General features: G+C 38.6%; 1 long non-coding RNA gene and 1 pseudogene across 1 annotated transcript; both read right to left on the bottom strand.

The window, feature by feature from the left end:
- Positions 1-3,740: 3,740 nt before the first annotated feature.
- LOC116532221 lies at positions 3,741-7,716 on the bottom strand. The gene is made up of 2 exons (XR_004260779.1): positions 7,284-7,716; positions 3,741-6,965 (listed from the first exon to the last, which is right to left on the bottom strand). It is a non-coding gene; the product is annotated as an uncharacterized LOC116532221 (long non-coding RNA).
- A 10,137-nt stretch (positions 7,717-17,853) lies between these two features.
- LOC116532220 lies at positions 17,854-20,583 on the bottom strand (annotated as a pseudogene).
- Positions 20,584-21,753: the final 1,170 nt, after the last annotated feature.

Here is a 21,753-nt window from a genome sequence, read left to right as displayed (position 1 = left end):
ATCTACAACCATCTGATCTTTGACAAACGTGACAAAAACAAGCAATAAGGAAAGGATTCCCTATTTAATGAATGATGTTGAGAAAACTGGATAGCCATATGCAGAAAACTGAAACTGGACCCCTTCCTTGCACCTTATACAAAAGTTAACTCAAGATGGATTAAAGACTTAACGTAAGACCTATAACCATAAAAACCCTAGAAGAAAACCTAGGCAATACAATTCAGGACACAGACATGAGCATAGGCAAAGACTTCATGACTAAAACACAAAAAGCAATGACAACAAAAGCCAAAATTGACAAATGGGCCCTAATGAAACTAAAGAGCTTATGCACAGCAAAAGAAACTATCATCAGAGTGAACAGGCAACATATAGAATGAGAGAAAATTTTTTCAGTCTATCCATCTGACAAAGGTCTAATAGCCAGAATCTACAGAGAACTTAAACAAATTTACAAGGAAAAAACAAACAACTCCATCAAAAAGCGGGTGAAGAGTATGAACAGACACTTCTCAAAAGAAGACATTTATGCAGCCAACAAACATATGAAAAAAAGCTAATCATCACTGGTCATTACAGAAATGCAAATCAAAACCACAATGAGATACCATCTAATGCCAGTTAGAATGGTGATTATTAAAGTCAGGAAACAACAGATGCTGGAGAGGATGTGGAGAGATAGGAACACTTTTACACTGTTGGTGGGAGTGGAGATTAGTTCAACCATTGTGGAAGACAGTGTGGCAATTCCTCAAGGATCTAGAACGAGAAATATCACTTGACCCTGAAATCTCATTACTGGGTATATACCCAAAGGATTATAAATCATTCTACTATAAAGACACATGAACATGTATATTTATTACAGCACTGTTCACAATAGCAAAGACTTGGAACCCACCCAAATGCCCATCAATGATAGACTGGATAAAGAAAATGTGGCACATATACACCATGGAATACTATGCAGCCATAAAGAGAGATGAGTTCATGTCCTTTTCAGGGACATGGATGAAACTGGAAACCATCATTCTCAGTAAACTAACACAAGAACAGAAAACCAAATGCTGCATGTTCTCACTCATAAGTGGAAGTTGAACAATAAGAACACACGGACACAGGAAGAGGAACATCACACACCAGGACCTGTCTAGGGGTAGGGGGCTAGGGGAGGGATAGCATTAGGAGAAATATCTCATGTAGCTGCCAGGTTGATGGGTGCAGCAAACCATTTCTTTTCTTTAAGCTCTCATTTCAGGTTCAGGGTACACATCCCGGATTGCTATATAGCTAAATTGTATGTCATGGGGTTTGGTGTAGAGATTATTTCATCACCCAGATAAAAAGCATAATCCCCAATAGGTTCTTTTTCAAATCTAATCCATCCTTTCACTCTCCACCTTCAAGTTAACCCCAGTATCTGTTGTTTCCCTTTGTGCCCATATACTCTCATTTATTTAAGATAATATGTATTATTTGGTTTTCTACTCCTGGGTTAGTTTGTTTAGGATCATGGCCAACAGCAACATCCAAGGACATGATCTCATTCTTTTTTATGATGTTGTAGTGTACCATGGTGTATATGTATGTTTTCCTCATACAGTCAACCATTAGTGGGTATTAAGCTTCACTTCATATTTTCACTATTATCAAGAGTGCCCCAATGGACATGCACATTCATGTGTCTTTATGGTAATAAAATCTATACTCCTTTTGGTATAAAACCAGTAATGGGAATCCAGCATCAAATGGTACTTCTGTTTGATATTTTTTGCAAAATGACCAAGCTGCTATCCACAATGGATGACATAATTTATAATTCAACAAGCAATCTTTAAGCATTCCCTTTTATCTATAAACTTGAAAACATACTATTTTTGACTTTTTAGTAATAGTCATTCTGGGTGGTGTAAGACAGAATTGCACTGTGGTTTTAATTATCATTTCCCTATGGATTAGTGATGTTGAGCATTTTGACATATGAAACCTGGATGCATGTATGTCTTCCTTTGAAAAAATGTCTATGTACTTTTTCATCTTTTCAATGTGGTTATTTTCCCCTATTAAGTAGCTTATAGATTCTGGATATTAGAACTTTCTCAGATGCATAATTTGCAGATATTTTTTCCCATTTTGTGTTCACCATTGATAGACTCTCTGGCTGTGCAGAATCTCTGTAGTTTAATTAGGTTCAATTTGCCAATTTTTGTTTCTGCTGCCATTACATTTGGAATCTTCATCACAAAATTTTTTCAAAACCTATGTTCAGCATGGTATTTCCTAAATTATAGCTTAGCATTTTTATGGTATTATATTTTAGGTTTAAGTCCTTACTCTATACAGTTATTATATGTAATGAAAGGAAGGGGTCCAGTACCAACATTGAATATATAGATAGTCAGTTATACCAGCAGCATGTATTGAACAGGAAGTCCTGTCTGCATCTCTTGTCAACTTTGTTGAGAAGCAGATGACTGTTGGTGTACAATTTTATGTTCTATATTCTGCTCCACAGGCCTCCATGTCTATTTTCGTACCAGTATCATGCTGTTATGCTTACTGTAATCTTGTAGAATACTTTCAATTCAGGTAATGTTATGCATCCAGGTTTGCCTAGAAATTGCCTTGGCTATTTGGGCTTTTCCATTCCATAAGAATTTTTAAAGGTTTTGTTAATTCTGCAAAGATTGTCATTGGTAGTTTGAATAGCAATTAATGTATAGATTGCTTTGGGGATTATGGCCATTTTAACAATGTCATTTCTTCCTATTTGTGTCAGCTATGATTTCCTTCAGTAGTGTTTTGTAATTCTTATTATACTGATATTTCACCTTCCTGGTTAAATGGATTCCTGGGTAATTTATGCTTTTTGTGGCTATTGTGAATGGCTTTGCATTCTTTATTCAACTCTGACCTTTGATGTTGGGGCTGTATAGAAATGCTAAGCTACAGACTGATTTTTTATACTGAAACTTTTTGGAAGTTTTGTATCTAAGCTAGGAGCTTTGGGGCTTTGAGGTTTTCTATGTATAAAATCATGTTGTCTGCAGATTGTTTTACTTCTCTTCCTATTTGGATGCCTTTTCTTTCTATTCACTGATTGCTCTAGGTAGAACTTCCAGTAGTATGTTGAATAGGTGTGGTGAAAGTGGGCATCCTTGTCTTGCTCTGATCATAAAAAGAATGCTTCCAACTTCGGCCAGTTGATTAAGAGGTTGGCTGTGAGTTTGTAACAGATGGGTCATTATTTTGAGATGTTTTTTAATGCCAAGTTTGTTGAGGGCTTATAACATGAAGTAATGTTAAGTAAATTGTATTAGACTTTTCTGCATCTATAGAGATCATCCTGTGGTTTTGGTTTTAGCTCTGCTTATGTAATGAATCACATTTTTTCCCCAAGTTTTATATGTTGGACTAACCTTGCATCACAGAAATATAGCCTCCTTAATCCCAGGGGATTTGCTTTCTGATATGCAACTGGATTAGGTCTGCTGGTATTTTCTTGAGAATTTTTCCTTTTAAGTTCGTCAGGGATACTGGCCTGAAGTTTTCTGTTTGTGTTGTGTCTTTGCCAAGTTTGGGTATCAGGATAATGCTGGCTTCATAAAATAGTTAAGGGAGGAGTCCTTCCTCCTTGAAATTTTGGCATAGCTTGAGTAGGAATTTCACTAGCTTTTCTTTACATACCTGGTTGCATTCAGCCATAAATCCATCGGGTCCAGGGCTTTATCTTGTTGATAGTTTTTATTACTGAATCAATTTAAAAATTGGTTATCTTAGTTATTTCTTACCTGCTGCTAGCTTTGGAATTAGTTTGTTTTTTAGTTCCTCTGGTTGTGATGCTAGCATGTTAAATTGAGATACTGAACTTGTTAATTTCTGCCTTTTCATTATTTATACCAATATAATTAAGGATCAAGTTGTTTAATTTCCATGTAATTGTATAGTTTTAGGTAATCTTTTTTTTGTGTGTTGATTTCTGTTTTTATTGTGTTCTGGTCCAAAGATCTGTTTAGTATGATTTTGCTATTTGAATTTGGTGAGGACTGTTTTATGATCCACTGTGTGGTCGACTGTAGAGTATGTGCCATGTGCAGATGAGAAGAATGTACACTCTGTGGTTTTGGGTGGAGATTAATACGGATGTCTGATAGGTCCATTTGGTCAAGTGTCAAGTACAGAACCAAAATAAGTTAGACTTCAGGCTCAGTGACCTGATTAATAGAGTCAATGGGGTGGTCAAGTTTCGCATTTGTCTGCTTATCTACGTTTCTTCATAGGTCTGTAGGAACTTCTTTTACAAATGCGCATAATCCTGTGTTCAGTGCATATATATTTTGAATAGTTAGCTCTTGTTGAGTTGAAGCCTTTATGATTATAAAATACCTTTGTTATTATTGATAATTGCTGTTTTAAAGTCTATTTTCTATGAAATTAGAATAGCAATCTGTCTCTCTTCCTTTTTTCTGTTTGCTTGGTAGAATTTTCTCCATCTCTTTACCTTGAATAAATGGGTGCCATTACTTCTGAAATTGGTTTCAGGAAGACAGTGTATAGAGTTGGGTCTTCTTTATCCAACTTGCCTCTCTTCACAATTTATTAGGACAGTAACCTACTTAAGTTCAAGCTTAACACTGTTATGTGCATATTTAATTCTGTATTACTATTAGCTGGTTGCTGATTATTCTGTTGAGTTAATTGTGCATTTGGTTTATAGTGTCAGTGGTCTGTGTACTTAAATGTGTTTTTTGGTGGCCAGTAATGGTCATTCCTTTCCATATTGAGCACTCACTTAAGGATGTCTGGTAAGGCAGGTCTGGTGGTAATGAAATGCCTTGGCACTTGCTTGCCTGTAAAAGATCTTATTTCCCTTTCACCTATAAAGCTTAATTTGGCTGAATATGAAATTACTGGTTGGAATTACTTCTTATTAAAAACACTGAATATAGGTATCCATATCTTCTGGCATACAGGGAACCTACTGAAAGGTATGCTGTCAGCCTGATGGGCTTCCCTTTGTAGTTTACCCAGCCCTTCTCTATAGTTGATTTGGACATTTTCTTTCATTTCAATCTGATAGCTGCCTGAGAGACAGTATTTTACAGGGCTGTCAGAATTTCCTGAATTTAAATTTTGGTATGTCTAGCAAGGTTGCAGAAAAATTCACAGACAATAAACTAAAAAGTTGCTTGTTTTCTCTGCCTTTTTTTTGGGAATGTCAGTGACTCATAGGTTTAAATGCCGTATTGCACAGAGATTTTGTTCAGTTTTTAAATTCTTTTTAAAATATTTGACAACTAATTCAACTAAACAATCTTGGAGCTCTGAGACTCTCCTCAGCTTCATCTACTCTGCCGATACTCCCAATTATATTACATAATTATGTAGTGTGCTTTTCAGCTCTACAAGGTCAATTTGCCTCTTTGTTGAAATGGGCATTTCAGTTTCTAACATCTGTATTGTTCTATTATTTTCCTTAGATTCTTTAGATTCAGTTTCACCTTTCTTCTGAATCTCAATAGTCTTCATTCATACCCATATTCTTAACCCTGTCATTTAACCCATCTCAGCCTGGTTAAGAACATCTGCCAGAGAGCTAGTGTGGCCCTTTGGAAGCCAGAGTTTGGAACTCTGGATTTTACAACTGCCAGAGTTCTGGAAGTACTTTCTTCTTATGTATGTGGGCTAATATTCTTTCAATATTTGAAGATGCTGTGCTTTGTATGACATTTTTCTTTCAACTTCAATGCCCTTGGGGTTTGAGGGGTGAAGTTGGTTCAGCTGAATGGCTTTATTTCTGGATGATTTTAGGGGAACAAGGCTGACCTCAGGATTCCTGGGCTGCATGTTCTACCTCTGGGAAAGCAGGGTCAAGAAACTAGTCTGTTCTCTGGTCGCTCAAGGTTAGAAACCTACTGAACTGGAGGGGCTGATGTATTCCTGTTATAATGCCCACAGTATTCAAATAGAAGGGTGGCAGCCATAGTATATCATTGGGCTGGTGGCAGTGGAATCCATGCTCACTTGCTTATGCCAACAGTTTCAACAGCATGGAAGTGTGCACATGTGTCAGATGGGGAGGGGCACTGGAAGAGGAGGGTCTAGCATTGTTCATGTTAGAACTCATGCCAGTGGCTGCAACAGATACAAAGCCCTGGAGGAGGCTAGTTGGTTGCCACCCATCTGCACATTTGCACTTGGGGAAGAATGGCAAGGGTGGAGTTGCTGGTGCTCATTTGCATCAGTAACAACACACAAAGGGTAAGGTTACCATTGTTCATGCACAGTGGTGGTGGCCCTGTAGGGGCGGGATTACTAACACCTATAAATAGATTTGTGCTGGCAGCAGGTAAGCCTATGGAGCCTGATCTGTTGGAGCTCTCTGATAAGCCAAGTTTAGTTTCAATACATGGATTTCTGGTTTGTAGATGTTACATTGCTGTGTATGTGTATGTATGCAAGTCACATCAGATTTGGTTAACGTTATATTGTCATATAACTTTAAGTCAGGTAATCTGATAATTCCAGCTTTGTTCTTTTGGCTCAGGATTACTGTCTGTTCTTTGTCTTGTTCCTATTTCTGTGAAAAAAACACACTGTCATTTTCAAACTATACATTGCTATACATAGTATGGGCTTTTAACAATACATCTTCTCCTACTAAATGAACATGCAGTATATTTTGATTTACTAGTGTCCTATTCATTTTCTATCAATGACTCATAGTTTTCCTTGTACATACATTTTACTTTATTGGTTAAGTTTCTTCCCATATATTTAATTTTATTTGTATCTATTGGGTTATTTATAATTCTCCCTTTCTAATATGAGTGACTATTTCTTCCTCTTCTTTCTTACACCATTAAAGGATTCTATATTTGTCTGTGTACCTTTTTCTATGAGTTGTAAACATTCAGACGTTTTCCTTTTGCTCATTAATGTCCTTTTCAGATTGAATTACACTTTTCATTTTTTTTTTTTTTTTTTTTGAGACAGAGTTTCACTCTTGTTACCCAGGCTGGAGTGCAATGGCGCGATCTCGGCTCACCGCAACCTCCGCCTCCCGGGTTCAGGCAATTCTCCTGCCTCAGCCTCCCAAGCAGCTGGGACTACAGGCAAGTGCCACCATGCCCAGCTAATTTTTTGTATTTTTAGTAGAGACGGGGTTTCACCATGTTGACCAGGATGGTCTCGATCTCTTGACCTCGTGATCCACCCGCCTCGGCCTCCCAAAGTGCTGGGATTACAGGCTTGAGCCACCGCGCCCGGCCAAATTACACTTTTCAGCATTTCATGTTAAGACAGGTCTGATGTTGACAAAAATTCCTCACCTGTTGTGTGCCTAGCAAAGCATTTTTTCAAGTTTGAAGAATATTTTGCTGGATTTGATATTCTAATTTGGCAGGTTATTTCCTTCAACAATAAATATGCCATCATACTCCTAGATTTTAAACTCTTCACTACCAGATGTATCAGAGCTCCTTTATAATTTTTTTGTTTTGTTGCAGTTTTTAGGGCTGTTTAAATTTTCCTCTACCTCTGAACATTTGATTGTTACATTCTTTGACATAGTCTTATTTTAGTTGAATCTACTTGTTTCTGTTTTATTTGTACTGTCTTGTACCTGGGTAATCACATCTAGATATACACATATATATTTCAGCTCACCGTAACTTCTACCTCCCAGCTTCAAGCAATTCTCGTGCCTCAGTCTCCCAAATAGCTGGGACTACAGGCATAAGCCACCATGCCCAGATAATTTTTGTACTTTTAGTAAGAGATGGGGTTTCACTATGTTGGCCAGACTGGTCTCGAACTCCCAACCTCAGGTGACCTACCCACCTCAGTCTCCTAAAGTGCTGGGATTATAAGTGTGAGCCACCATGCCCAGCCTATTTCTCTAAACTTTCACCTCCAAACTCTCTCTCTGTAAGAATGGTAAGCCTGACATTTCAAGATTATTTTCTTCACCTTGTAGGCATGCTTCATTCTTTTTTGTTTTTCTCATTGTGCATTTTCATATAGCCTGTCTTTAACAATACTGATTCTTCTTTTGCTTGATCATTTCTGCTATTGAGACCTTATGGTGCATTTCTCCATTCAGTCATGGTTTCTCAGTTCCACTATTTCAGTTTGTTTCATCTATTATTTCAGTATTTGTTAAATTGCTTTAATAAATTCCTAAATTGCTTTCCTGCAATATGATGGTATTTGGTATTATCCCAAAATGTTTCTCCTGAATTATTACCCTGACATCACACACATCACCATCTCATTAGGGTCAGTCAGTGGCTACTTGTTCTGTATATCTGAGGAAGTCATGGTTCATAGTAATTTTGAATTTCCTGTATGAGAGGCAACTTAGCAACATCCCTCCAAAACTAGATCCAATAGTCCTTTTAAAGACATCATGTCTCCTGGATGGTGTGCTTGAGGAAGTTCTTCAGTGTCCAGGCATTTAAGAGTTAGGTATTTATAGAATCTTGCCTGTGATTCCACAAAACAGTAAGTGGTAATTTTCTCTTGTAAAGTGGCTTGAATCCTACAGGTAAAGCACAAGCAAGCAGGGTAATCAGAAGCCGCTCTGTTATTCTGGAAGCTGCAGAGAAAGGGAACCCAGAAACCTGGTATGCCAGCAAAAAGGGACACAATAGGAGAAATTGGTTAATTCATCAAGGCTTTGACTGGAATGGCATGCTTCCTTTAAGAAATCCAAGTTGATTTGTACAGCCAATTAAAGCCTGTTGGGGAATTTGGCTTCATACCTTGTCCCCACAGAGTCCCTGTACAAGGTTCCTGACCTGTGACCGTGCACTTGATGGATCAGCTGCCACCACCCAGATCAATAAACTGGCTCATCCGATCTCCCCCCCTCCCCCGTCCAGAAACGGACTGAACACAAGACAGCTCTGACTCCCTATGATTTCATCTCTGACCAATCAGCACTCATGGCTCACTGACTTCCGCCCACACATCAGGCTACCCTTAAAAAATCTGCTTCCCAAATGCTTGGAGAGACTGATTTCAATAATAATAAAACTCTGGAGACACGCGCGTGCGCACGCGCACACACAGACACACACACACACACACACGAGTTAGGTATTTATTCCAATCTTTGCAGTCTGTACTACTTTGCAGCTGCTCTTCTGCACAGGGTGTTTAAAAAATTAAATGTGATTGTGTTGTTTCATCTAATAATGTAATCATTGCAGTCATTTCATCACTAGAGGGCACCCTAGGACCAGGAACACAGACACACTTGAAGAATCCCACACACACAGAACTGGTGGACTTGAGGAATACAAGGGTACAACTTCCTGGATTACTATGCAAATACCCTCACTGTCTTATATTTTGTTCCCCCAATTGCAATAAGCCTTTGTGCACTCAGTTGCCAAGATTTGAGGAAGGGTTACCAAAATTCCCTACTATTATTGTATTGCAGTTTCTCTCACATTAGGTTGCTTACACTTTGCTTTATATATTTTGATGTTCTGCTGCAGGGTGTATACATATTTACAATTTTTATAACGTCTTCGTGAACTGATCCTTCACAAGTATTATGTAGTAACTTTTTTGTCTTTTTCACTTAATAAGTATTAAGTGGAAACTTTGTTATCTAAGTACAGCTACTGTTGCTATTTATTGGTTTCCATTTCTATCAAACACCTTCTTGCATCTCTTCACTTTTAGTCAATGTGTATCTATGTAAGTTAATTTTTTTTACATGCAGCATATTTGGGTCTTGATTTTTTAAAATATCCATTAAGCCACTCTCTTTTATTTCTTTTGAGGGTGGGGGTCCTAGGAAAATATTATTGATAGGTAAGAAATCACTATTGACGTTTTGTTTGGTATTTTTTGTCATTTTATCAATTATTTCTTCCTTCCTTCTCCCACTGTGGTTAAGTGATTTTCTTTGGTAGTATCTCATAAAAAGTATTTTGAAACAGATGATGATTTTCATCATAAGGAATATAAACAGTCAATCAATTTTATACTTTAACTCAATCCCCCCACATTTTGACTTTCTCATGTCTATTTTTATATTGGCTATATTTTGTGATGCTGCTATACTTTTCATAAACTTGCACCTTACTTGTATTATGGATATGAGAATCTTACATATTCTTACAAGTATTAATTTCTTCTGAATTTGCCTATGTATTTGCATTGGCCACTGAGTTTTGTAACATCAAACTTTTTCTCTTTGGACATTAGCATAATTTTCTTCATGATAAAGAACTTTGCATTTCTTCAATGATGAGTCTAATGAATTCTCACCTTTCTGTAAATGATGTTATCTCTTAATCTTCCAAGGAAATCTTGTGTGGATACAGTATTGTTGGTTAAGTTTTTTCCTTTAGTATTTTATGTCATTTTACCCTCCCTCCCTGCCCCGATATATACAATTTCTGATCAGAAGTCTGTTAACAAATTGGAAGTATATGTTATTTGTTTTTCTCTTGCTGTTTTCAGTGTCCCTTCTCTTTGTAGTATGTTTTTGAGATTACATATAAGCCTTGGGGTATTCATATTTAAACTGAATCTATTTGGTCTTCAACATTGTTGTACCTGAATATTTGTACCTTTCACTGCATTTGGAATGTATTCTGTTATTTCATTGAATAAGCTTTCCTGCCCTTGCTATAACAAAACTACTACTTGAACACCAATGATGACTTAATTTGCTGTTTGGACGTTATTCTCTATATCCTGTAGATATTCTCTATACCTTTTCATTCCATTTCTTTAATCTCTACAGATTCTCCAATACCCTATCTTTAAGATCACTGTTTTTCTATTCTTGATCCATTCTGCTAGACAGCCTCTAATGAATTTTTCAATTCAAACAATTACTTCTCATTTGCAATACTTATTTGATGTATTTTATTATTTCAATCACTTCATCAAGTTTCTAATAAATTCTTGGAATTTTTTCATTATATTGGGTTCCACTACATTTCCTTAAAATTGCATTTATGGATTCTTGATTTTTGAGCTCAAACATTACCACGTCATTATGGTTGGCAACTGGCTCCATGTTTTCTCCGTTCATGGTGGTCATGGTTCATGGCTTGCTGCTGTTTCTTGTAGACATATGCCTATAGTTTCACACTGAATAATTATGTACTTATTCCAGTCTCAGGGGTCTAGTTTCTTTTGGTCTTCCTAGAGTGCATTTTCTTAGATATTACTTGCAGTTTTTGAGACTACTTAATCTGTAAGTGTTGCCTATTTTAGATTTGACTCAGCTCTCACAAACATTTTGAGCATTGCCCATACCACATAGGGGTACCAAAATCAATCCTCTGGCTGTACAGGAAGGTTGAATAGGCATTTGTGCAAAGAACTATGAACTCTACCTACTGTATTATAGTACTGCTGAACAGCCACTCTGACTTGGAATCTACGTTGTCTGATGTAAAGTCAATTATTTTTCAGGCTGGAGTTGTGAATCTCAACTGGCCCAATTGTCTTTCACTGCCATCATGGATTTTCTCCCTACAAGCACAAACAATACTTCCCATGTGTTAAGCTATTAACAGTTTTTCAACCAGAGAAGCCAAGATGGTGAAGAAGCTGTCTGTGAAAATCTCACATTTATCCCATGTTGAATTGATGAATGTGGAGAAATTTTTCCACACACAATGGCAGGCAGATAAGAGTGTCAAAAATACAGAACAAATCCTTTACCATCTGGTCCACGTTTTTCACTTCTCCGTAGTCTCAGGAAATGTCTCAGCTTCAGATTTCAGTTCTGGGATATTACTTGTGGTAATATGGGTGCTGAATATATTACTGATGTTCTATGGGGCTGCGTAAAACCAGAGTGGTTTTACTCTGAAATTTTGGTGAAGCATTCTATTCTTGATTTCACACCTTACATATATTTATAATCATATATGCCAAAATTAATTGTTGTAGTTATTAATAGTTTATAGATGGACACGATGGCAGTTGCCAATAATACCATCAAATCAGAAGGCTGAGGAGGGAAAATTGCTTGAACCCAGATGTTTGACACCAGCCTGGGCAACACAGCAACAGCCACCTAATTGAAAAAGTTTTGTGTATTAACCTTAACAACAAAGATATACGTTATTTGTATGCCACCATTAAAGTACATCAGTATTTTGAATTTGAATTTTTACTTACCTTTTACCAGTGAGTTTTATAAATTCCTGATTTTGTATTATGCATGAGCTTTTTCTTTCAACTTGAAGAATTAACTCTAACATTTCGTTTTAACAAATAATAAGAAAAAAGAGGTGAAGTCTTCAATAATATTTGTGGGTCCATTTCTATTTTCAGCTTATTTTCCAGATATATTAAAATTGTTTAGTTCTATCCAAATATTGCAATTTAGGAATTATGCCAGATAATTTTCCCTGTCCTTTATGTTTCTGCTCCATCCATCCATTGGTAAGTATTCACATTACTTATCATTTTTCTTATTCTTCCGTATAAGCTGTTACTCTCCTATATCAAAACCATTTTTCTAGGTGCTTACATATTATGTTAAAATAAAGATTCCCAAAATGCTACAAATACAGTACTGTTTACACATGCCACTTACCTAATTTTCCCCAATGGTGACATTTTCCATTAATACAGTACAATATCACAAGCAGCATATTGACATTGGCGAAATGTGCACATTTACATAGTTTATCACATATACACATTTTTTTAACCACTGCATGACTCAGAATACACTTATAATGACTTATAATCCACATACAATCCCAACTTCTACCATTCCTAACAGATGAAAACAATATTCTGTAACTATTAATTTTATCATGTAAAGATACAGGAAAATAAGCATTATGTTAGAACTGGAAATTGGTTTTTCCTTCAGAATTGAGAATCATCTAAGGCTTATTGTATAGTAATAGTTTATTCCTTTTAATTTTTCAGTTGCACTATACAATATGGAAGTAACAGATGTATTTAACTGTTTACCTTGTGAATAGTTGTTTCCAGGTTCTGGTTATTACAAATGAAATTTCTGTGACCACTCAAGTACAGGTTTGCACAACACATAAATTTTGATTTCTATAAAATTGCCCATGACAGCAATTGCTCAGCCTAACTACATGTGTGTTTAGCTTTAAAATAAATTGCCAAATAATTTTCCAATGTGGTATACAGTATTATATTCCCATCAGCAATAAAGATTCATTTTTTTTCTACATTATTCCCAGCCTTTGGAATCATTATGTTTTAACTATTTCAGCTATCAAAATAAATCTGCTGTAGGCCTGGTGAGGTGGCTCACCCGTCTAATCCCAGCAATTTGGGAGGCCGAGGAGGGTGGATCACCTGAGGTCAGGAGTTTGGGACAAGCTAAGCCAACATGGTGAAACCCCATCTCTACTAAAAATACAGAAAAAAAAAAAAATTACTGGGCGGTAGTTGTAATCCTAGCTACTTGGGAGGCTGAGGCAGGAGAATTGCTTGAACCAGGGAGGCTGCAGTTGTAGTGAGCCAAGACTGCACCACTGCCCTCCACCCTGGGTGATACAGTGACTCCATCTCAAAAAAAAAAAAACAAAAACAAAAAACAAAAAACAACCTAAACAAAACAAAAAAAAACTCTGCTGTAATGTCCCATCATAGAATTAATTTCCATCATGTCCTTACTGAAGTTTCTGTATCTTCCATAAAATGTTCTTTCACGACATTTGCTCATTTTCTAATTTAAAGCTTTGGGTTTTTCATATTGTCTATGGAGAATTATGTAAATATTCTAGTGATAACTCCAGTGTTAAATATGAGATTTGCAAACGTTTTCCATATAGTTTGTATTTTCATACTATTTATGGTTACTATGCAAAGTAAAAGAAATAAGCTTTGATGTCCTTCCCTTTTTCAATTGATTTTTATTAATGAACTGTCCTTTTGATGCTTAGGTCTTCTTTTTTTTTATTTGCCTGAACACTGCTGATAATTGTTTTTAAGTATATATTTTCATTATACTTTAAGTTCCGGGGTACCTGTGCAGATCTTGCAGGATTGTTACATATGTATACACATATCATGGTGGTTTGCTGCCTCCATACCCCCATAACCTACATTAGGTATTTCTTCCAATGTTTTCCCCCCAAATCTCCCCACACCTGCTATCTCTCCCCTAGCCCCCCATGCCCCAACACACCCCAGTGTGTGCTGTTCCCCTCCCTGTGTCCATGTGTTCTCATTGTTCAAAACCCACTTATGAGTGAGAACATTCAGTGTTTGGTTTTCTGTTCTTGTGTTACTTTGCTGAGAATGATGGTTTCCAGATTTATCCATGTCCCTGCAAAGGACACAAACTAATCATTTTTTTATGGCTGCATAGTATTCCATGGTGTATATGTGCTACATTTTCTTTATCCAGTCAACATTGATGGGCATTTGGGTCAGTTCCAGGTCATTGCTATTGTAAACACTGCCACAACAAACTTAAGTGTGCATGTGTCTTTATAATAGAATGATTTATAATCCTTTGGTATAAAACCATTTATGGGATTGTTGGGTCAAATGGTATTATTTCTAGATCTATGAGAAATCACCATACGGCCTTCCAAAATAGTTGGACTAATTTACACTATCACCAAAAGTGTAAAAGTGTTCCTATTTCTCCACATCCTCTCCAGCTCTGTTGTCTCCAGATTTTTTGATGATTGTCATTCTAACTGGCAAAAGATGGTATCTCAATATGGTTTTGATTTGAATTTCCCTAATGACGAGTGATGGTGAGTTTTTGCCCATTCAGTATGATATTGGCTGTGAGTTTGTGATAAATAGCTTTTATTATATTGAGATACATTCCACTGATACCTAGTTTATTGAGAGTTTTCAGCACAAAGGGCTGTAGAATTTTGTTGAACGCCTTTTCTGCATCTGTTGAGATAGTCATGTAGTTTCCGACTTTGGTTCTGTTTAGGTAATGGATTATGTTTATAAATTTGCATATGTTGAACCAGCCTTGCATCCTCGGGATGTAGCCTACTTGATTGTGATGGATATGCTTTTTGATGTGCTGTTGTATTTGGTTTGCCAGTATTTCTTTGAAGATTTTTGCATTGATGTTCATCATGCATATTGGCCTGAAATTTTCCTTTTTAGTTGTATCTCTACCACGTTTTAGTATCAGGATGATGTTGGTATCATTAAATGAGTTATGGAGGATTCCCTATTTTTATAATGTTTGAAACAGTTCAGAAGGAATAATATCAGGCCCTCTTTGTACCTCTGGTAGAATCTGGCTGTGAACCCACCTTGACCTGGACTGTTTTTGGTTACTAGGCTATTAATTGCTGCCTCAACTTCAGGCCTTGTTATTGGTTTATTCAAGGATTCAACTTCTTCCTGGTTTAGTCTTGGGAGGGTGTAAGTAATTGTACAGGAATGTATCCATTTCTTCTACTGGTTTATGTGCAGTGTTGTTTGCAGTAATCTCTGATGGTAGTTTGCATTTCTGTGGAATTGGTGGTGATATTCCCTTTATTATTTTTTAATGCATCTATTCGATTCTTCTCTTTTCTATTAGTATGTCCAGTGGTCTATTTTGCCGATCTTTTCAAAAAACCAACCCCTGGATTTATTTTTTTAAAGTTTTTTTTGTGTCTCTATCTCCTTCAGTTCTGCTCTGATCTTAGTTATTTCTTGTTTTCTGCTAGCTTTTGAATTTGTTTGATCTAGCTCTTCTAGTTTAATTGTGATGACAGGGTGTCCATTTCAGATCTTAACTCGTTTTCATGTGGGCATTTAGTACTATAAATTTCCCTCTAGACATTGCTTCAAATTTGTCCCACAGATTCTGGTACATTGTGTCTTCGTTTTCATTGGTTTTGAAGGACATCTTTATTTCTGCCTTCATTTCATTATTTATCCAGTAGTCATTTAGAAGCAGGTTGTTCAGTTTCCATGTAGTTGTGCAGTTTTGAGCGAGTTTATTAATCCTGAATTCCAATTTGATTGACTGTGGTCTGAGAGGCTGTTTGTTACGATTTCTGTTCTTTGGCATTTGCTGAGGAGTGATTTACTTCCAATTATGTTGTCAATTTTAAAGTGTGATGTGGTGCTGAGCAGAATATATATTCTGCAGATTTGGGGTGGAGAGTTCTGTAGATGTCTATTGGTCCACTTGCTCCAGATCTGTGTTCAAGTCCTGGATAATATCCTTGTTATTTTCTGTCTCGTCGATCTGTCTAATATTGACAGTGGAGTGTTAAAAGCCTCCCACTATTATTGTGTGGGAGTCTAAGCCTCTTTGAAGGTCGTTAAGAACTTGCTTTTTGTATCTGGGTGCTGCTGTATTGGGTGCATATTTAGGATACTTAGCTCTTCTTCTTGAATTGATCCTTTTACCATTATGTAATACCCTTCTTTGTCTCTTTTGATCTTCATTGGTTTAAAGTCCATTTTGTCTGAGACAAGGATTGCAACCCCTGCTTTCTCTTTATTTTTGCTCTCCATTTGCTTGGTAAATCTTCTTCCATCCCTTTATTTTGAGCTGTGTGTGTCTTGCATGTGAGATGGGTCTCCTGAATGCAACACACCGATGGGTCTTGACTTTGTATCCAATTTGCCAGGCTGTGTCTTTTGATTGGATAATTTAGCCCATTTACATTTAAGGTTAATATTGTTGTGTGTGAATTTGATCCGGTCATTTTGATACTGGCTGGTTGTTTTGTCCATTAGTTGACGCAGTTTCTTCATTGTGTCAGTGGTCTTTACAATATGGTATGTTTTTGCATGGAAAGGTACTGGTTGTTCCTTTCCATGTTTAGTGCTTCCTTTAGGAGCTCCTGTAAGGCAGGCCTGGTGGTGACGAAATCTCTCACCAATTGCTTGTCTGTAAATTATTTTATTTCTCCTTTACTTGTGAAACTTAGTTTGGCTGGATATGAAATTCTGGGTTGAAAGTTCTTTTCTTTAAGGATGTTGAATACCGGCCCCCACTCTCTTCTGGTTTGTCGAGTTTCTGCCCAGAGATCCACTGTGAGTCTGACTGGCTTCCCTCTATGGGTGACCTGGTCTTTCTGGCTGCGCTTAGCATTTTTTCCTTCATTTGAATCCTGGTGAATCTGATAATTAGGTGCCTTGGGGTTGCTCTTCTCGAGGAATATCTTTCTGGTGTTCTCTGTATTTCCTGGATTTGAATGTTGGCCTGCCTTGCTAGGTTGGAGATGTTCTCCCGGATAATATCCTTAAGAGTGTTTTCCAGCTTGGATTCATTCTACCCGTCACATTCAGGTACACTGATCAAATGTAGATTAGGTCTTTTCACATAATCCCATTATTTCTTGGAGGCTTTGTTCATTTCACTCTTTTTTTGTCTAATATTACCTGCTCATTTTATTTCATTGAGTTGATCTTCACTCTCTGATATCCTTTCTTCTGCTTGATCGATACAGCTACTGAAACTTGTATATGCTTCGTGAAGTTCTTGTGCTGTGTTTTTCAGCTCCATCAAATCGTTCATGTTCTTCTCTAAGCTGGTTATTCTAGTTAGCATTTCATGTAACCTTTTTACAAGGTTCTTAGTTTCTTTGCATTGGGTTAGAACATGTTTCTTTAGCTCAGAGAAGTGTGTTATTACCCACCTTCTGAAGCCTGCTTCTGTCACTTCATCAAACTCATTCACCATCCAGTTTTGTTCCCTTGCTGGTGAGGAGTTGTGATCTCTGGGAGGAGGAGAGGCGTTCTGGTTTTTGGTGATTTCATTCATTTTGTGCTGGTTTCTTCTCATCATGGATTTGTCTACCTTTGATATTTGAAGTTGTTGACTTTTGGTTGGGGTCTCTGAAGGAACGTTCTGTCTGTTGATGTTGAAGCCATTTCTGTTTTTTGGTTTTCCTTTTAACAGACCCCTCTGCTACAGGACTGCTGGTGGTTCACTCCAGACCCTGCTTGCCTGGGAATCCCCTGTGGGGCCTACAGAACAGCAAGGATTGCTGCCTGTTCTTTCCTCTGGTAGCTGCATTCCAGAAGGGTACTTGCCAGATATCAGCCAGAGCTCTCCTGTAGGAGGTGTATTTTTGGATATACGGGTGTCAGGGAGCCACTTGAGGAGGCAGTCTGTCCCTTATTAAAGTTTACGTGCTGCGCTGGGAGCTTCATTGCTCCCTTTAGCACTGCTGGGTAGGGATGTTTAAGTCTGCTGCAGCGGAACTCACAACCACCCCTTTTCCCTGGTGCTCTGTACCAGGAAGGGGGGTTTTATTTATAAGTCCTTGACAAGCTGCTACCTTTTTTCGGAAATGTCCTGCCCCACAAGTAGGGAGTCTAGTCACAGTCTGCCTGCAGAGGCACTGCTGACCTGCTGTGTGTGGGCTCTGTCCAGCTGTTGTGTGAACTCCTTTGCACTTTTGTTTACATTGGTAAGGTTAAAACTGCCTCGGCAATGGCAGAGGCCCTTCCCCCCACCGAGATAGGCCACCTTGGGTCAAGTTCAAACTGCTATGCTGGCTATAAAACTCTCAAGCCAGAGGGCTTCAGTTTGCTGGTCTTTCTGGGGGTAGGACCCACTGAGCCAGTTCACTTGGATTCCTAACTGCAGCTCTCCCCTTATTTTGGGCAAGTGGGAGGCTCTGTCCAGCAGGCATTCCAGGTGCCAGCCAAACGGCCACCCAGATTTGTGCCAAATACTTGAGGTGCCAGCTGAAATGGCTGGTCAGATCTGTGCTGGAATCCCGCAGTGCCTGTTGGCCCCAACAGAAATTTCCTGGTCTGTGTGCTGTAGTGACCATGGGAGCAATGCAGGATCTGAACCAGAGTGCTGTAGTGGCTGGAAAAGTCCCCAATGGCCACTGCTGAGTAGGAAGGAGTCCTCCGGCTAGTTGCATTTCCCAGGTGAGGCAGCGCCCCATCGTGCTTCAGTTTGCCCTTTTTGGGCTACACTCACTGTCCAACAAATCCCATTGAGATGAATCTGGTATCACGGTTGGGAATGCGGAGATCACTCTCCTACATCGCTCTCATGGGGAAATGTGCTTGGCAGCTGTTCCTATTCAACCAACTTGGTGGACTCCCCCCAGTGCTTAAGTCTTCTAATCCACAAATATGAGATGCCTTTCCACTTACATATTCCTCAACTCCCCTGACACATATTTTGTGATATTCACATTTCTTTCTTTATTTTTAGTAGTGAGTAGTGTAATGTTAAGTACAAGAAAGAAAAACAAATAGTCACCTCTGCAGCAGCTCATTAACCACTGGTAACACACAGAGGTCAATGTACCAGAACTTCAAAAAAAAAAAAAGTGTTGATACAATTGAATACCCTTCCACTATAAATAGGATGGAGGATGGGTCACTGTATCCATATTACCAATGACAGTCACCCCAAGAAACTCAAGCAGCCCCATCCGCCCTCTTTCAGGGGGTAGAGCCACTATACTTCTCATGTAGATCAGCTACATTGTCACTGGAGACTCAGACCTAGCCATCCTCCCACAGGTGGTAGAGATCAACTGTACCTCCTGAGTAGGCATCTCTACAGGTGGCTTGGTAGATGGCTCGATGGGCCAGATCATAGGGCTGCTCCACTTCCAGGTCATAGGAATAGCCCTGATCCATGACCCATTCACATACACAGAGCGAGAACCTACAGAGAAGGTGGACCCTGAGATCCAGTTCCCTTCACTGTCCATGTATTAGAGGCAAGGTCCTCTCTTATCCCAGCCACAGATCATGGTGCCCATGGACAGCCCCATGCCTTTGTACTGATACACCATGTTGGCAAGCTGCTTGGAGGCAGCTGCTACAGAGATGCATTCCTTATGTTGAAGCTCATAGATTCAACATTGCTCAGCCAACAGCTGTTCCCAGAAGCTGCAATCCACTAAGTCCCCAGCCATGGTGCCTAGTAGGTAGGGGTTTATCTCTATAACCTTCTTCGCCATCTGGGAGGCAATGTAAGCACCCGCTGTAGCTCTGGAGTTGGCAGCACTATGACTCCATGGTGGAACCTGAAGGCCAAGGTGGTTGTTCCATGAACCATTTCGATTCCTGGCTCCTCTGGGACACCCGGGACCCAGATTCAGCAGATCCGCACGAACCTTGAGTCTGAAAAACCCACACTGGTTCACTTATACCGGTCTCTCCAACACATTGGCCAGTGCCATGTCTAGTGTGGGCCGATATTCACATTTCATGCTAAATTTCACTTTATCTCACAGTATTTTGTCTCAATATTACTGTAAATAAAAATGTTTCAATGATTTCACTTTTGAATTATTCAATAATGTATAGACATACAAGTGATTTTTGGATTGCAATCTTAAATCACAAAAACTTGCTAAGTGATCTTGTTATTGGAATCCAATTTTATTGGATCCACTGGGGTTGTATATGTGCAAAACCATGTCATCTGCAAAAGTTTGTGCTGCTTCCTATTTTAAAAATTTTTGTTTCCATATGCAATGCAATTGATGTCACAGAACCTACAGTACACTGTTGAACAGAACGGGCAAGAGTGTTTTATTCTGTCCTTGTTCCTCAGCTTACAGAGAAAGCATCCTTTTTTTTTTCTTTTTCTTTTTTTTTTAGACAGAGTCTTGCTCTGTTGCCCAGGCTGGAGTGCAATGGCATGATCTCAGCTCACTGCAACCTCCACCTCCCAGGTTCAAGCATTTCTCCTGCCTCAGCTTCCCGAATAGCTGGGATTACAAGTGCCTGCTACCACACCCAGCTAATTTTTTTTTTTTTTTTTTTTTTTTTAAGTAGAGACAGAGTTTTACCATGCTGGCCAGGCTGGTCTCAAACTCCCAACCTCAGGTGATCCACCCGCCTGGGCCTCCCAAAATGCTGGGAATACAAGTGTGAGCCACCACATCCGGCTCAAAAGCATTCATTAAAACTATGTAAAAGATTAGTTGTGAGGGTTTTCTTTACTTTCTAGAGACAGGGCCTCACTCTGTTGTTCACTCTGGAGTACAGTGTCATGATCATACCTCATTGTAACCACAAACCTCAGCCTCCCAAGCAGTAAGTCCTATAGGCATGTGTCACCACATTTAGACTTTTTTTTTTTTTTTAAGATATAGAGTATCCTTATATTTCCTAGGCTGATCTCAGACTTCTGGCCTCAAGTAATCCTTCTGCTTTGGCTTCCTCAAGTGCTGGGATTACAACCATGGCAGCAGGCTCTAGTTGTGGATTCTTAAAATACGCCCTTTATTATGTTGTGGTTTACTTTTTAGTTTACCAAATACTTTTCCATCATCTATTTTTCATTTTTTCAAGTGTCAACCAGGCTGGAGTCCAGTGACACAATCTCTGCTAACTGCAACCTCCACTTCCTAGGTTCAAGTGATTCTCCTGCCTCAGCCTCCCAAGTAGCTGGAATTACCGGTGACTGCCACCACACCCAGTATATTTTTAGTAGAGATGGGGTTTCACCGTGTTAGCCAGGCTGGCCTCAAACTCCTGACCTAAAGTGATCTGCCTGCCTCAGCCTCCCAAAGTGCTAGGATTACAAACATGAGCCACTGTGTCCTGCCCATAGCTATTATAAAAAATTTTAATAAATAAACAGTTTCTGGTGAGGTTATGGAGAAAAAACGCATGTTTATCCACCAATGGTTGGCAGTGCTAGGATTATAGGCATGAGCCACCACCCCCAGCCCTCCACAATCTATTTAGATGACCAGGTTTTGTTCCTTCAGTCTATTGACTGCTGTAATGCACTAATTATTTCCGGCTGATAAAATAATGTTACATTCCAGGGATACATTGTACTAGGTACTG

Source organism: Sapajus apella, unplaced genomic scaffold (genome assembly GCF_009761245.1).
Source record: "Sapajus apella isolate SASKATOON/1434 unplaced genomic scaffold, GSC_monkey_1.0 scaffold75, whole genome shotgun sequence".
Taxonomy (NCBI): Eukaryota; Metazoa; Chordata; class Mammalia; order Primates; family Cebidae; genus Sapajus; species Sapajus apella.
Note: the sequence above shows the minus strand (reverse complement) of the source record. Positions and strands in the feature narration are given on the sequence as shown.